Source organism: Haemaphysalis longicornis, unplaced genomic scaffold (genome assembly GCF_048455015.1).
Source record: "Haemaphysalis longicornis isolate Haplotype H1 unplaced genomic scaffold, Haemaphysalis longicornis Haplotype H1 scaffold_8, whole genome shotgun sequence".
In the NCBI taxonomy this organism is placed as follows: Eukaryota; Metazoa; Arthropoda; class Arachnida; order Ixodida; family Ixodidae; genus Haemaphysalis; species Haemaphysalis longicornis.
The window spans coordinates 125,538,987-125,552,352 of record NW_027526445.1 but is presented as its reverse complement, the minus strand read 5'-3'; positions in this window follow the sequence as shown (position 1 = coordinate 125,552,352).

Genomic DNA, 13,366 nt, shown 5'->3' with positions numbered 1-13,366 from the left:
CTTTTTTGCACTGTTTATTTTTTATTTTGATTGAGAGTTTACAGTAATAATTTTTTTTTCAAATTTACTTTTTACGTCCGGACTCTGCTAGCAGCATTCCCTTGTTTCTCGTTTTTAACGTTTCTTGTTTGTCTCCTCCCTGCTGTACCCCTAATGTCCAGCATTCACCACTCATTGTAGTCTGCATTGCAAGCCCATCTGGCGTAGGAAGCCTTGTCACTAGCAGGGCTGATCTTACCAGTTCACATTACAAAGCCCCCTCTATCTCTCTCTTGGTGACCATGGCGTACATCAGATGACGCTTATCTTAAAGTGTCTATCTCGCGTTTTGAATATGCGCGAAGATTGAAATTGAAACTGAAAGATTACGTACACAAGCTGATTGTATAGTTGTAAAATTGGAAACTTAATGGCAGTTGTCCTTTAAGGGCAAAGGGTAACCTAATTTTTTAAAAAGGTGGCTTTTTTTGTCTTTACAATTAGGCAGAAAAAGGTGACTTTTTGGCTTTTGCAAATTAGGGAACTTCGCCTCCTATGCACAATTCCGAGGTTGTATGCACGTTTTCCAAGGATGTATTTATGGCTAAAAAACAGTTTTTCCGTAAGCAAGTAGAAAGTGGCCATGTCCGTTTTTAGAATGTGCACCGTGTTTATTTCCATTTTTTCATCAAGAAACTCCAAGCTCCAGATCAAAACGCTAGTGTCGAACCAGCTGTATTAAGAAGTTGCTTGGCAGCCATTGCATGGCTGATATTTTAGCTAACGCAGTCCAAAGAACCTGTGCATGTTTTAATCACATTTGTGCTTCAAAGCCGCGCACAAAAAAGTGTCTTTGTTTGGCTTCACCCTCTCAAGATTGCAACATTGGGTGCTGCTATTTTATTCAGTGATGGTAGCAACGCAAGAGCTAGCATCCGAAATATTTCGGATTGAACCCTGTGCGCAACAGCACCAGCAAGTGGCTGAAAGAGGTTGACTCTGTTCGCAAAGATACTTTGTGAACAGAGCTGCACAACAGCCGACTAAATAGGCAAGGCAGGACAGACGACTGCCTGAAAAGTGAAAACATGATTGCGACGGTGATTGCGAAGTTGGTGCTTACTAAATAAATGACTTGAGTGGTGTTTGTGGCAAAAAAGTAGTTTATCGCCTCAGTTCTTATTTTAAACTTAATTATCTCAAACTGTTTTTCACGTAGTTACCATTATTTCCTATATCTTCCAGGATAACCGGCTGAATATTTTTTCCTGACATCTACTGTGCCAAAATTGACAATATACACCCAATGATTTTCTTGTTACAAAAGTTTTAATATGTAAAGGAAGCCACAATTTAGATACTGGTGGTAAAAAATTTATAAAAATTGTAATTTTAGTCTGATTTCACTAATTCTGCTACAGTTAAAACAGACCTGAATTTGAAAAAAGAATCATCATGTGCACATTATGTACATGCGTTTAGTAGATGCCGAGAAAATAAACCCATAAATGGCCAAAAATGCATGGAGGGATTACGCTGTGACCTTAAATCGCCTTTACTCTTCACAGAGGCACGAAAGATGAGAACAGGACTGCTTTCGACATAGGTGCCTTGGTAACACCACTCTTCACCCAGCACAAAGTAAACTCAACACGAAGTTTCGTTACAGGCTGCTATAAAAGGACCATTACCTTGTTCATATTTTGTAATGAAAAGGGAAATAGGTGACATCGGTGCTAGAGAAAGGTGACCAGAGGTTGTTTTCATTCATGTCAGGTGCAATTAGAATGCAGTAGTTTTTAGTGGTATTATGCAAAAGGAGGCGTAGTAATGTGGAGTGATATGTGATTGTTAATCGCATGGTTGTTACATTTTATTGTGTGCAGGAATCGCCAAAGGTGAAACACCTTACATTATACAATTTCAATGTCGAGGCAGTGCTAACTTTTTTCCGCAGGAAATTGAACACAATAAAGTTTTTAACAGCCTCATGTCGTTTTCAACATTTTTTTGCGCATCATGCTCCTCGCCTTTTTCCCCACAGATGTTAACTCCGTGTGGCTGCGGTTAGCCTCAACTGTAGTTGAGTAGTTGAGTTGTAGTTTTAGGTGAAGCTGTGCGGACATTTAGAGGGTGTTTTTTGGATGGAATTGGTGCAAACATAAACGAATAGAGGGAAAGAAACAAAGGACGGCTGCTGGCCTAACCACTCATGTTACAACTCATGTTGGATTTATCACATAGAGATAGCTTCAGCCATGAAAAACATTCTGGCTTTTGCGTGCATGACAAAGTGCCCCCTGCACTATAACTAACCTGCAGTTGATATTGGAAAGTGTTCGATATCTTTCATCAGGCTATTCGATCGAAAATGATACACTGGAACCTGCCAGAGGCAGCGAGTACATACATATTTTCAGTAAGCCTGCCAGTGCAGAAGGAGGCGAAATGGTAAGAATATGCAAGATTTTTCAAGTGACAATTGTCATCTCATCTCATCTATATGCATTATGTTGACTTAATTCATGAACCATATACTCGGTCTTTACAGTGACATTTCACCTGTTGTCAACGGGCAGCCACAAGATTCTCCACCCCATAGGAATACATGCAAGCAAGAAATGTCAGATTGCCTCTCGGGGAGTTCGTAGACAGCCCAGGACTGATAATTGAAAACCACTACCGTTTTCGCATAACGACTTTTGTTGAGCACTATTTCGCTTCCAAGTTTTTTTTACTCCCCCTACCCATTTTTTTCTTCCTTCACAGGTTGCCTTTCAATGTAAAAACAGGGAGACTTAAATGTGATTTTGAAGAAAGTGCGCAAAAGGGTAGAGCCGGCGGTAAAGGAAAGGGCAGTGAAGAGTAATGATAGCAGGAATGGTGGATGGTCTGCAGTGCTATTAGCGGTCCCTCACACAGGCCAACAATCAATAGACTACCTTCACATCACCACACACTGCTAAGAATGGCCTTGGTCCCACAGTGGAGGATCAGCACCCTCCCCAACCATAGGTCAGCCGGTCTAGACTGCATTTGTGTGGGAGAAGCTTCCTCCTGCTGGACAGCGCTATGCAGGGAGCAGATGTAGCAGGACATTAGACGACAGAGATTTTTGAGCTACAGAAGGCAACAGGACCTGGTGACAGTTACTTGGCAAGGATTCTCATAAGGGGAAAGGAAAATGTGGTCGGCAAAGTGGCTACAAACATTAAGCCTGTGCTCTTGCAACTATTGTATAGAGATCTTGAACTGCGACCGCGGATATGCTGGCAGACTCAAAACATCGTCCCGTTACTCCAAGTGCTTCACTGTTGATTGAACTAGCATTCACGTTATCCTGTGTTGTACAGTACTTGCAGCATTGACAGCACAGTGTATGTCGTAGAGAATGAGTACAGGTGACTTGACGTCTGGATGGGTGAGGGTTGCGGAGGTGATTCACCCTCCTCTAAATGGAATGGCTGCTTCAGTGTGCAACGCGAAGTGGGCGTGAGAAATAGTAGCAATGGCTGTATAACACCACAAGGGAAGGCGTTACGGTCAGAGGAGGCTCGCCGTGAAAATGAATATAGCACCAAGGCCACTCGCAACTGGAGGACCTTCGCTCTTTTTTTTTGCTCTCATTTACAAAGTACGTGATAATACTGAGTTGGGTGTGTTTCTGCACAAGCAAATAGACGGACACCAAAGCACTGCGAAAGTGCAGATGGCTTATCTGTTAATACCGTCATCTTGTGCCATTACTGGATGTAATTAGTCCAGGTAGGGCAGTCGCAGCTGCAGGAGGTGCACTTCAGATTGGCTCACCACTTGCTGAGGCGATAAGCCGTGTGAAGTGCCGAGATATATTACCTCACTTTATATGCTTTAAAGGGGCCATGCAGACATGATACAAGTTTATTTTATTTGAAATATTTTGTTTTATAGTGCCCCCAGTGCTTGTATAGAAGTAAGTGATGCTTTGTTCACTGCGAAAGTAATCAATTTAAGTTAAAATTTTGAATCTCCCACAAAATTGTGAGTTTTAACGACGTCTGCAACAACATCATAAAAGCGGGTCTTCAAGCTAAAATTGCAGTGAAGCGGAGACTTGTTTAACGTTAGTCAACCTAGATAACGCCAGCATACCGTAACGGTCAATATCCTGCCTTTGCTGTGTGTTTGCCCATATTTGTACCTGGCTTGTTTTTGTTAAGGGAGAAAATAATCGTTCCGTGACACATGGGGCTCGCTCGACAAATATGGCCCGTAATATGCTGTAGCCTACACCCATCGGCCAATGTTGTCTGAGACAACCCCAAAGAGCCGCAGTGCTGTTCAGCTAAAACAAGAACAGTGCGCGCAGTACCAACATCAGTATGTATCGGTACTTATACGTTTACATGTGCTTTCGTAATTTACACCGTTTATCCCATTATTCTTACTGCTATAACTACAATGCGCCCTAAATATAAGCGCAAATAGCTTATTCCCCAAACTTATAGGCCCTGCCTAATTTGCGCTTGCTTTTGCCGGCCTCAGCCAATACCAGTGCTCGCGTGTATGACATCACTGGTTCAGTTGCGCGAAATGAGCTAGTGGGTCGCACGGCCATTCCATTTTTTTTTCAAAATTATATCGCTTATTTGAGTGAAGTTTACGTTAAGAATGGCGTCAGTATGTGTCTAACGAGGCAATCCTTCCAATGAACCAAACCTGTGTTTCTGCATGGCCCCTTTAAGCTTCCCTCTGATCCATGTCGCTGCCTGTGCAAGGCCGACAAGAAGGGCGATAGCACATCGCACCCTGCACTCGACCACACGTCATTCGCGCATTTACCATGTACTATGCCGTCACCGCAATCACAAGCCGAATGTGGTAGTTCGTCGAGCTCTACGCCCTGATGCACACAATCATCTTCACCTCAGAGTGTTCGCCATTTCACAGCATGGCATTTGTTCGAGTGGGGGATCTCTGGCACATTTTTGCATGTTATTGGTGATGGCAACGCGACTTGTAGGTGAGGAAGTGCAGAACGAATGATGGTGAACTTCGTCTCGATTCTGCAGCAGATACATCGGTGTCATGCAACGGTCTAATTAGTAGTGTCGCATAAAGGTGGGGATTGGAGCAGTCATAGTTGATTTTACGCAACCGGCCGACCCGCTTCAGCTCACTGACTAGCCAGAGTCACTGTAATTATTATTAATGACTATAGTCATTATTATTAATTACAGTCACTCTGTCTTGATTTTTACCCAGCCGGCCAAACCGCTTCCGCTCACTGACTAGCCGTCAGTGGTAATTATTAATGATGACTCTGGCATGTCAGTGAGCGGAAGCGGTTTGGCCGGTTGGGTAAAAATCAGGACAGACTGCTCCCATCACCGCCATTATGCGACACTAATTAGACCGTTGCTGTCGACGCGGTCCCCGTTTCTCGTCGTCCGACGAGAGCTCGGAACGCCGGCTTCACCCGTGAGCTGGCTCAGGACCGGCGCTGTTCTGGGGTTAAGTAACCGGCCACGACAACGTAGCACACGGATAGCATTCAAGTTGAGAGCGGAAGAAACTGGGGTGTCCATAATAACACACATAAAAAGAAACTTGGCACACGGCGCTGCATTCGGGCTCGAGGCGTGCGGACAATTTTCAAAGTTCTCCGCGCGAGGCGTGCAGACAGTTTTAATAATTATCCGCGCGAGGCGTGCGGACAATTTTAAAAATTATCCGTGTGAGGCGTACGGATAAGGACAGCCTCGAGGTTCCGTGTAGCAGGTGTTGCGCCAGCTGCGGCGTTGTTGGTTTTTAGGTAACGTGAGGCACTCCTCGAGGTTTACGCCAGTCTGTTGTTGTTTTTTTTTTTTTTTTTTGCTATAGCTACTGCGCGAGCCGGGAACGCTCGGCGGTCGCGGCGAAACACGCGCTGACGAGCATTCGGCAATTACTTGGTATTTATAACACGTTAAGACCGTAATACAGAGAGACGATATCGCGCCAGAACTGCTCAGAGCATTTCTAAACGGGGTATTCTGATTGATTGATTGTGGAGTTTAACGCGCCGACGCAATGCAGGCAGCAGGCAATGAGGCGCGCCGTAGAGGAGGGCTCCAAATTAATTTTGATCAGCTGGGGATCTTCAACGTGCGCGGAAATCTTAGATGGGGCATTCAGAAAGTGTGAGGGGGAAAACACTGGTGCAAGAATAATTGAGTCATTTGAGATTTGCAGATGACATAGTATTGCTAGACTGCAGCCCACCTGCAAAAATGCTTGAGGAACTACCAATAGAAAGCATATGGCTGTGGCACTAAAAATAAACATCATCATGATCATCATCAGCCTACCTACGCTCACTGCAGGGAAAAGGCCTCTCCCATAGATCGTCAACTATCCGGGTTCTGTGCGAACCCCGACCAATTTATGCCCGCAAAGTTCCACATCTCATCTGCCCACCTAACCTTCTGCGCCCCCTGCCACGTTTGGCTTATCTAGGGATCCCCTCGGTTACCCTTAATCACCATTGGTTATCTTGCCTTCACATTACACTCCCTGGCCTTGTTCCCTGACCCACTCCGCTCTCCTTGTACCTCAATGTTGCACCTATCATATTCCATTCCATTGCTCGCTGACTTGTCTTCAATGTAAGTTTAGCCCTTTTAGGGAGCCTCCATGTTTCTGCCTCGTAGGTGAGTACCGGTAGGACGCAGCTGTCATAAACTTTCTTATTCGGGGACAATGAACAATGAATATAAATAATAAATTTGCATATAAATAATATGAATATGATTAATAATACGAATATGAATATTGTCACGGGACCGGTGGACAATGCCCCACGGCGGCATAGCTCGGCGTGGAAGGCGACGAGGAAGAGGGCGCGTGCCGACTGAGCGGACTCGGCCATGGCCGCTTATAAATACTGTAAATAGATCGTTCCTCATTCTTCGCCATGGTTCATGTCATCTGTCCTGCCGCCTTGTTACATTTTGGTGGATGGTACGGGGTGCAGTCCAATCCCGGTACTCAGTTTCACCCCGCGTCGACACATGAAGCGGTCTCACCCTGGCTCTTGGAAACCGTCGGCCTGCCCCATCCCCGGTGAGCCATGGACGCCACCATTCCCCAGCCCCGTATCCCCTGCCCATGTCCCGCCGAGACCAGACGAACTGACCAGCCACGACAAAACGTAGAGCGGACGACGTTCCCACACCCACATCTGCGGCGCTTCTCCGATGGCTTGGACGCTGCCTCGTGGGGTCGGGGGTGGCCACAGCTGTTCGAGAGCCGGTGCTTATCACGACTATCTCCATTGTCTGTGGCGGCAAGGACTTCACTGTATATACCCATGGCATATCGTCCTCACCGCAGCTATCGATGTCGAAACTTTCCCGCTGCACTTCGACATCATCTATCTCGGGCTGGTTAGTTCCGACGAATTCTCCGTGACGGGAAAAGAAATGGAGATACTGGTGCAACAGCATGTGGACCAGGAGCTTCCTGGAGCTGCCCAATTTAGAGGCCCCAATAACAAAGCTGAACGTCGTACAGGCAGCTCCAACCACACAGCACCCGCCTTCTGTAATTGCGCTCAACCCATCAGCATCCACGTGAACCACTGCGGCTGGCAATCGAGCACTTCTAAGGCAAGGTCGAGCTGCCGACCCAGACCCTCACAGATGAAAGGAATCAACGACACCGCCTTCGAGTCGTACCCCTATGGCATTGACCAGGACGGTTGTCTTTGCCCGGGGGGGGGGGGGGGGTGGTAGGGTCACGGGACCGGTAGACAATGCCCCATGGTGGCATAGCTCGGCGTGGAAGGCGACGAGGGAGAGGGCGCGTGCAGACTGAGCGGACTCGGCCATGGCCGCTTGTAAATACTGTGAATACATCTTTCCTCATTCTTCGCCATGTTTCGGTCATCTGTCCTGCCGCTTCGTTACAACATGAATATGAATAACAATATCAAAAATAAATATGAATAAATTTAAAGTAATGGGGAATAAGAATGCCGTAAGCGCCCTCTTGAGCTTAAGTGCTAGAAGTACAAAATTATAAATAGATGGTTAGTCCTGACGCAAACCCCGAGAGAGAAATCCGGCGCAGAATAGGTGTAGGCTGGGTAGCACTCGGCAAGCACTCCCAAATAATGAACAGTAAGCCACATCTCTCACTCGAAAGAAAAATATACAATCAGTCCCACTGCCTGTGAGGAAATACGGAGCAGAAACTTGGCACCTTACTAAAGCAAGCTTAGATCTGCTCAAAGGGCCATGAGATGAATAATGATAGGAGTAACAGGGACAGGAAACAAGCTTTCTGGATCAGGAAACCCGAGTAGATGATATAGTTCAAGTAAAGAAAAAAATGGACTTGGGCTGGCCATGTTGTGAAACGAACAGACAACCGGTGGACAATTAGGGTAACAGAGTGGATACCAAGAGATGATTCTAGAAGGGTAAGGGCAAGAACATGATGCAGGAATAAAGTACGAAAGTTCCGTGGCCCGCAGTGCACTCGAGAAGCGCAGAACAGAAGATGTTGGAAGTCTATGGGAGTAGCGTTCGCCCAGCAGTGGGTTTAAGTAGGGACCGCATAATGATGCGGATGATGCTGCACACATTACTACCACCTACAAGAGCTGCGCTGTAAAGAAATATCCGTACTTCATGCTGATATTAGAGACGACGGCCGCCTTTTTCTAGAGCGTGGTACAAGCAGGTCGTTAAAATTGGAGCAGAGGACTGCATTTTACCGGAGTTCCCAATTTTCTGGAAATTCTCGTGTATAATGTTTCCATTCGATGACCCATAATACCCGCTGATATTGCTAAGCTATATCAGCGCTCCTACACTTGCACGCAATATCAGCGCGCAAGTGTAGGCTTTCTTCCGTTGTGTGTCGCCAAACACCAGATATATGCTTTTGTCAGGCGAAGGCTGCATGCCAGTTATGTTGGGGCGCGTTGGAGAGAGTATCGAGTGCAGTTTGTATTTGTACATGAATTTGCTGTTGCGTTATATCCGTCTTTCGGTGGTCAATCCAAATTTCAATATCGTCTGCATATATATAGCTTTGAATGTGAGGCATTTGTCGGGGTTGCTTGGGAATTTTAAAGCAAAGCTTTCTAGCTCTACCGCCGAACGGTTCTTTCGTGGCGTGCGGGACAACAAACCGCAACGCTTTGGAGGCGGCGGAGCGGAAGTGCCTGCTCGGCGGCAGCAGCGACGGCGGGGCGGCTTTCTAGTCTACTTGAGCGGCGGTTATTTTGGGCCTGTTTTGGTGCAGCTTCACGTCCATTGCGTGGTGCCTTCGCACGGCTTGATTAACTTGTTCGGCAGCACCTCCACGGTAACCCGCACCCAACGGAATGAAGTGGTCATACGGTAAAACGTTAACGATTGGTTTACAGGGCGAGAAAACTAAACGTACAAACCACATACAGACGTCTGGCCGCTTTAGAAGCGCTACCTTTGGTGATTACCATTTCGATTGTGTTTTAAGAGATATTACAAAAGGCGAAAGCAGCAACTAGTTCTGATAAATAGCGGTCATAGAAATTCCCCCAGCTTTCTCGCAATTTTCAAACTTACTAAACTAACTACTTTAATTCGGTAGAAATGGTAATCACTAAGCTCACATGCAGAATTGTTTCGGGGTCGGCGCTTGTGTTGCGCGGTGGTGTTTCCCCAAGCTATTACGTCAGGATGGCTAGGCTCTGCTGTCTCCCTTCGAAAGACGTTCCTGTCCGTTTTCTTTTACCCGACCCACAGCCGGGCTGCAGCGGTGGCGTCCACCGCTCTAGCCCTGCCGTGGCCGAGACTGCTGCTGTTTTTATGACCCCGCCCCCACGAATCCCAGATAACGGCTTGGAGAATCTCTTGTTTAGCTCTTTGTAGAGCCACGTGTGTAAATTAAAGTGACTTCGCATGGGCAATTGTTGTGTGTGTCGTTTAAAGCTTTGCTGTCCAACCACCTTCATAGCGTGGATTTGAGCGAATATTTTGACATGACAAGATTGAAAAAGTGGCAGATACAATAGCGCCTTGCGGTACACCTCTTTGGTTGTGGAAGGTATGGGGGGATTCCTTACCGGTATGGATTTCAAAAAGTTCGGTTATATAGAACGTTTGTGACAAAATTGGTGACTCGGTGACCGATGTTAAGTTCCTTCAATATAGCAGTGATTAATGCATGGAAAACTGTGTCGAATGCTTTCCCGAGGTAAAAAGTTAGGGGGACTCCTGGAGCGACTTGATGTTCTTTCTCCACCTTTTTTCTGTCATTGGTCGTAATAAAAGCACGCTGTCATGAGTGGCGAGAGCGGGCTGAAAATCGTTTTGTGCGGGGTCATAAATGGGAATGTTCACTGAGACAGGTGGGACGGGAAAGTAGCATGCGCTCCATCAGCATGGAGAAAGTGGATGGAAGTGAGATAGGGCGAAGATTGAAAATGGCAGCAGGAAGATTTGAGGCTTTGGAATTGGTTGCATGACGGAGTGCCCCCATTCAATTGTGAGTTTGCCAGATTACCATATTTTCGTCATTTCCGATAGCAACTGTTCCTTGAATTTCACCTCAAGGATTTGGAGCATTTGCCAGGTAATATTTCTTTCCCGGAAGCCCTCTTGAAATTAACAGCCTCAAGCGCCATGTGCAGTTCTTTAATGGTTAAGAATGTGTCCTCAGACTTCACTGATCACCGTAGATTGGGGCATAGACAGTCTTGTTGTAAGAGTTATCTTGGAGGAAGAATGTTTGGGCTGCAACTCGTTCGGATTTGTCTTTGTCTATAGGCGGAGAAAGTAGGAGGTTTTGCGTGGTGTTAAGGCATTTATTTTTGCCAAAGGGAGCTTTGCATGTGCGCCAAGGCTCATGGGAATGGGCCTACTCATTAAAGCTTGCGCGATAGTCATGCTGGTGATTTCTTCTAAGGAACCCGCCACGGTGGCTCAGTGTCTGAGGCGTTGCGCTGCTGAGCACAAAGTCGTGGGTCCCATTCCCGGCCACGACGGCCGCTTTTCTGATGGAGGCGAAAAGCAAAAACGCCCGTGTTTACGTGATTTCGGCGCACGTAAGGATCCCCAGGTGGTCGAAATTCATCCGGAGCCCTCCACTACGGCGCGCCTGGATTGCCTGCGTTGCGTCAGCCCGTTAAACCCTACAATCAATCAATCGATTTCTTCTAAGTTGCTTGGCCAGCCTTCTAGCCTGCGTTGTTTTATTGTAAACATTGAGTAGTTCTTTAAATTGTTTTCCATTTGGGAGATATTGAAGGCGGAGGATCGGGCGCGTCGTTCAATGCTTGATCAAGTGTTTATCAGGTGTCGGACTGTCATCCCAGACGTCAAAATATCTGCTGGCGTGCTTGAAAGCCCCAGCTATTTGTCAGTCTAACGTTGTCGGTCTACCGGTGTGCGTTATGATCTGCAACATGTATGAAGTGATCGATATAGGGTAGTTATCTGAGCCCACAGGGTCTGCAACACAGCGCCATTCGCGAACTTCACTTTTGTGGCCTACGTGAGATCGATTCTAGTGTTTGTCCGATTTTTGTGGAGCCCATGGTGTGTGGGGTAGTCGATGTCGTTTTGAAATTCCCGTCTGCTCATCAGCGTTGTCAACGAGTACTCGGCCACAATGGGCTGTTGTGTAGTGGTGCAAAGCTAGCTGTTTAGCGTTAAAATTTCCAACTAAGACGCAATGGCCATGTGGCAATTGCTGGCGTAAATGATACAGCCTAGAATTATTAATGCCAGGAACATCTCAATAATTTTTCGCATGCCGGGCGTAATGAGATGATAAGACATATCTCCTCTTGTTAATAGTGTAGCCGGAAGCAACGGTTTTCTATGTTTCCGTAGATAAAGAAGAGAGAACTTCGCTGTGAGGTATGTCCTTCCTGATGAACATGGAGGCTTGTGCTTCCGTTTTGAGTTGGTCCCCATGGAGTTTTTGATGTAGATACTATACAAAGTAGCGCTGATAACCTGCAATTTCGGGAGTAGTACCTCTCGTTTCCTGAAGCAGATGAGCGAGGCGCTTGCCTGTTGCCCGGAAAAGTCCGACAAACTCTCCTGCCCTGCACGTGAGGGAACGGCAGTTCCAGTGAAGAACGTCACAGTGCTAATAAGGTTTAGACGAAGCCGAGAAGTGTGGTTGCAGGGTGGTCACCGGTAATTACGTCTAACTGCATGTTGATGCGTTGTAAAATTTCTGAGCCTCAGTTAGCTGTTGTGCTACTTTTGTAGCACGGATTGCTGAAATGATTGCATGTCCTGGTAACGTTCGATTCTGAGTGTGTCTGTTCTTGTAACATGGCGAGAATTTTGTGATGACTGGGGACTTGTAAATCAATCCGACACTGTCTCGTCCGGAGAAGTATCAGCGTGGCGACGACAACTGACAGGTGGGTGGCTAGTTGCTTTGTGAGGGTGGTGCTTTCTGGAAGATTGGTTGATGCTTGCTTGATGAAAAGATTCCCTCTGTATTAACCTGTTTCTTTATGTCATTCATTTGTTGTTCATGCATGCGTTTAACTAATGAAATTTGTGCCTGAAGAAGTGCCATCTTCTCAGCCAATCGTGTCGCTGCTTTTTGACGGGCGTGTTGCAGTTCAGCAATTTTGGGATCTTCCTTGCAGCCGACGGCATCATCCAATGGCATGGAGTTTTGTGTGAGATTGTGTGTTTCGGGTTTGCTATTTTGAAGTTGGTTACTAAATTTTTGTGATCTCTCAGCATCTCTGAAACTGGAGCGCAAAAGGGAAATTAGTTGTTGGCATGGGTGAAGCTGTCGACGCAACTTGTAAGGGCGATTCGTCGGGGTGAGGAAATCGCTGTTGGCTGTTACCGTTTAGGCAGCGGTTTCGAAAGAGGTTTTGTTTCTAACAAGATTGATTAATTTGAATACGATTGTTGCGAGCTGGACAGTGGGGCTAGTTGCGAGGTTACCGCAGTCTTTACAGCACATGCAGTGTTTTACGGTTCTTTATAAGGGCACAGGGCTGCAGAGTCCTTCATCTCATGGTATTGGCCACATTTGTTACAGATAATAGTTGGGGAAGGACTTCTACAAGCCTTTTGCCCTGGTTTATGACAAGGTTATGTGACCTTGCCCGGAAAATTTCCACAGGATGTAAGAATCTGTGGTAACTTTTTAAACCGGAGAACGATGTGAGAAGCGAAATGCATAACTACTGTACCTTTAGGACCCATGAGGCGAGCAGCGAGTATTTCGATGCCATAGGCTTTAAAGCCCCATGAGCGTATTGTTGTCAACACCGGGGTCGCACTTGTATATGACACCACGTGTAATGTCTCGGGTAGGAATCTTATATACATACAATAAAGCTTGACTTTGGGCTAGTTGGGTACACATGACACCTTGCAAAACAGCGCAA